Below are 5,225 nucleotides of genomic sequence, written 5' to 3'. Positions count from 1 at the left end.
TGAAGTCAAATATATGAATTCTCATGCATAGTAAGTTTGGAACCTAAATTGTCTCACAAAACCAAAATCCAACTAAGTGCCAAACGGTGTCCTAGTGACAAAGGACAAGAGTCAAACAAACAAACAAAGCAAAGCAAAGAGAAGCAATTCCTTCCAGCATCCACTAGAATAGCTTGGCTAGCCAAGTAAGTCGATGCATATATGCTTGTAGAGAGATTGATGTGTGGAGGTCGGAGTGTCATTCCTCATGTTGTTTGCCGGCTACCACTGTAAAGAAGTCTTGGTTGAGGTCCAAGAGGAGGTCACATCGGGCCTGAGCTTCAGCGGCGATCCTCTCGAGCTCATGGATGTCGATGCAGTGGTTGCGGGTATGTGTCGGTGTAGGAGGGGCGGAGGCGGTTCTCGCTGCCTTTGCCACATCGATGAGGTCTTGGGTGATGAGCACTGGCAGGTGATACGTCTCCAACGTACCTATAATTTATGAAGTATTCATACTATTATTTTATCCATCTATGATGTTTTATAAGCATTTATATGTCATTTTATATGATTTTGGGACTAACCTATTAACCTAGAGCCCAGTGCCAGTTTCTGTTTTCTCCTTGTTTTAGTGTTTTACAGAAAAGGGATACCAAACGAAGTCCAATTGACGTGCCAATTTTTGAGGATTTTTTCTGGACCAAAAGAAGACCACGGAGCATCAGAGTTGGGCCAGGGAAGACCCGGGCTGCCCACGAGAGTGGGGGGTGTTGGGGAACGTTGCAGAAAACAAAAAATTTCCTACGGTTTCACCAAGATACATCTATGAGTTCATCTAGCAACGAGTGATTAGATGCATCTACATACCTTGTAGATCGCGAGCGGAAGCGTTCAAAGAACGGGGATGATGTAGTCGAACACGACGTGATCCAAATCACCGGAGATCCTAGCACCGAACGGACGGCACCTCCGCGTTCAACACACGTAGGGAACAGCCACGTCTCCTCCTTCTTGATCCAGCAAGGGGGGGGGAGGAGAGGTTGAGGGAGATGGCACCAGCAGCAGCACGACGGCGTGGTGTTGATGGAGCTGCAGTACTCCGGCAGGGCTACGCCAAGCACTATGGAGGAGGAGGAGGTGTTGGAGAGGGAGAAGGAGGCAACCAAAGGCCAAGGTATGAAGTCCCTCCTTTCCCCACTATATATAGGAGGGCCAAGGGGGGGTGGCCGGCCCTAGGAGATCCAATCTCCTAGGGGGCGGCGGCCAAGGGGGTTTTCCCTCCCCCCCAAGGCACCTAGGAGGTGCCTTCCCCTCCTAGGACTCTTCCCCCTTCAAACCCTAGGCGCATGGGCCTATGTGGGGCTGGTTCCCTTGGCCCATGTAGGCCAAGCTGCACCCCCTACAGCCCATGTGGCCCCCCGGGACAGGTGGACCCACCCGGTGGACCCCCCCGGACCCTTCCGGTGGTCCCGGTACAATACCGATAACCCCGAAACTTGTCCCGATGCCCGAAACAGGACTTCCCATATATAAATCTTTACCTCCGGACCATTCCGGAACTCCTCGTGACGTCCGGGATCTCATCCGGGACTCCGAACAACATTCGGGTTACTGCATATACATATCCCTACAACCCTAGCGTCACTGAACCTTAAGTCTGTAGACCCTACGGGTTCGGGAGACATGTAGACATGACCGAGATCGCTCTCCGGTCAATAACCAACAGCGGGATCTGGATACCCATGTTGGCTCCCACATGCTCCACGATGATCTCATCGGATGAACCACGATGTCGAGGATTTAATCAACCCCGTATGCAATTCCCTTTGTCAATCGATGTGTTACTTGCCCGAGATCCGATCGTCGGTATCCCAATACCTCGTTCAATCTCGTTACTGGCAAGTCACTTTACTCGTACCATAATGCATGATCCCGTGACCAGACACTTGGTCACTTTGAGCTCATTATGATGATGCATTACCGAGTGGGCCCAGTGATATCTCTCCATCATACGGAGTGACAAATCCCAGTCTCGATCCGCATAAAACAATAGATACTTTCGGAGATACCTGTAGTGCACATTTATAGTCACCCAGTTACGTTGTGACGTTTGATACACCCAAAGCACTCCTACGGTATCCAGGAGTTACACGCTCTCATGGTCAAAGGAAGAGATACTTGACATTGGCAAAGCTCTAGCAAACGAACTACACGATCTTTGTGCTATGCTTAGGATTGGGTCTTGTCCATCACATCATTATCCTAATGATGTGATCCCGTTATCAATGACATCCAATGTCCATAGCCAGGAAACCATGACTATCTATTGATCAACGAGCTAGTCAACTAGAGGCTTACTAGGGACATGTTGGTGTCTGTTATTCACACATGTATTACGATTTCCGGATAATACAATTATAGCATGAATAAAGACAATTATCATGAACAAAGAAATATAATAATAATGCTTTTATTATTGCCTCTAGGGCATATTTCCAACAGTCTCCCACTTGCACTAGAGTCAATAATCTAGTTACATTGTGATGAATCGAACACCCATAGAATTCTGTTGTTGATCATGTTTTGCTCTAGGGAGAGGTTTAGTCAACGATCCGCTACATTCAGGTCTATATGTACTTTACAAATCTTTATGTATCAATCTTGAACATTTTCACGAATGGAGTTGAAGCGACGCTTGATGTGCCTTGTCTTCTTGTGAAACCTGGGCTCCTTGGCAAGTGCAATAGCTCCAGTGTTGTCACAGAAGAGCTTGATCGGCCCCGACGCATTGGGTATGACTCCTAGGTCGGTGATGAACTCTTTCATCCAAATTGCTTCATGTGCTGCCTCCGAGGCTGCCATGTACTCCGCTTCACATGTAGATCCCGCCACGACGCTCTGCTTGCAACTGCACCAGCTTACTGCCCCACCATTCAAAATATACACATATCCGGTTTGTGACTTAGAGTCATCCAGATCTGTGTCGAAGCTAGCGTCGACGTAACCCTTTACGACGAGCTCTTCGTCACCTCCATAAACGAGAAACATTTCCTTAGTCCTTTTCAGGTACTTCAGGATATTCTTCACCGCTGTCCAGTGTTCCTTGCCGGGATTACTTTGGTACCTTCCTACCAAACTTACGGCAAGGTTTACATCAGGTCTGGTACACAGCATGGCATACATAATAGAACCTATGGCTGAGGCATAGGGGATGACACTCATCTCTTCTATATCTTCTGCCGTGGTCGGACATTGAGCTGAGCTCAATTTCACACCTTGCAAAACAGGCAAGAACCCTTTCTTGGACTGATCCATTTTGAACTTCTTCAAAATCTTATCAAGATATGTGCTTTGTGAAAGACCTATGAGGCGTCTTGATCTATCCCTATAGATCTTGATGCCTAATATATAAGCAGCTTCTCCAAGGTCCTTCATTGAAAAACTCTTATTCAAGTAGGCCTTAATGTTGTCCAAAAGTTCTATATCATTTCCCATCAAAAGTATGTCATCTACATATAGTATGAGAAATGCTATAGAGCTCCCACTCACTTTCTTGTAAACACAGGCTTCTCCATAAGTCTGTGTAAACCCAAACGCTTTGATCATCTCATCAAAACGAATGTTCCAACTCCGAGATGCTTGCACCAGCCCATAAATCGAGCGTTGGAGCCTGCACACCTTGTCAGCATTTTTAGGATCGACAAAACCTTCCGGCTGCATCATATACAATTCTTCCTTAAGGAAACCATTAAGGAATGCCGTTTTGACGTCCATTTGCCAAATTTCATAATCATAAAATGCGGCAATTGCTAACATGATTCGGACGGACTTCAGCTTCGCTACCGGTGAGAAAGTCTCATCGTAGTCAACCCCTTGAACTTGTCGATAACCCTTAGCGACAAGCCGAGCTTTATAGATGGTCACATTACCATCCGCGTCTGTCTTCTTCTTAAAGATCCATTTATTTTCTATGGCTCGCCGTTCTACGGGCAAGTCAGTCAAAGTCCATACTTCGTTTTCATACATGGATCCTATCTCGGATTTCATGGCTTCTAGCCATTTGTCGGAATCCGGGCCCGCCATCGCTTCTTCATAGTTCGAAGGTTCATTGTTGTCTAACAACATGATTTCCAAGACAGGGTTGTCGTACCACTCTGGTGTGGAACGTGTCCTTGTGGACCTTCGAATTTCAGTAGGAGCTTGATCAGAAGTATCTTGATCATTATCATTAACTTCCTCTCTAGCCGGTGCAGGCACCTCAAGAACATTTTCTTGAGTTGCGCCATTTTCCGGTTCAGGAGGTAATACTTCATCAAGCTCTACTTTCCTCTCACTTACTTCTTTCGAGAGAAACTCTTTCTCCAGAAAGGACCCATTCTTGGCAACAAAGATCTTGCCCTCGGATCTGAGGTAGAAGATATACCCAACAGTTTCTTTAGGGTATCCTATGAAGACGCATTTTTCCGATTTGGGTTTGAGCTTTTCAGGTTGAAGTTTCCTGACATAAGCATCGCATCCCCAAACTTTTAGAAACGATAGCTTAGGTTTCTTCCCAAACCACAATTCATACGGTGTCGTCTCAACGGATTTCGACGGTGCCCTATTTAAAGTGAATGCGGCAGTCTCTAAAGCATAGCCCCAAAAAGATAGTGGTAAATCGGCAAGAGACATCATAGATCGTACCATATCTAATAGAGTGCGATTACGACGTTCGGACACACCATTACGCTGAGGTGTTCCAGGCGGCATGAGTTGTGAAACTATTCCACATTTTCTTAAGTGTGTACCAAACTCGTGACTCAAGTATTCTCCTCCATGATCTGATCGTAGAAACTTGATTTTCCTGTCACGTTGATTCTCAACTTCACTCTGAAATTCCTTGAACTTTTCAAAGGTCTCAGACTTGTGTTTCATTAAGTAGACATACCCATATCTACTCAAGTCATCAGTGAGGGTGAGAACATAACGATAGCCACCGCGAGCCTCAACACTCATTGGACCGCACACATCAGTATGTATGATTTCCAATAAGTTGGTTGCTCGCTCCATTGTTCCTGAGAATGGAGTCTTGGTCATTTTACCCATGAGGCATGGTTCGCACGTGTCAAATGATTCGTAATCAAGAGACTCTAAAAGTCCATCAGCATGGAGCTTCTTCATGCGTTTGACACCTATGTGACCAAGGCGGCAGTGCCACAAGTATGTGGGACTATCACTATCAATCTTACATCTTTTGGTACTTACAC

This window comes from Triticum dicoccoides, chromosome 6B, assembly GCF_002162155.2.
Source record: "Triticum dicoccoides isolate Atlit2015 ecotype Zavitan chromosome 6B, WEW_v2.0, whole genome shotgun sequence".
NCBI classification, from domain to species: Eukaryota; Viridiplantae; Streptophyta; class Magnoliopsida; order Poales; family Poaceae; genus Triticum; species Triticum dicoccoides.
Note: the sequence above shows the minus strand (reverse complement) of the source record.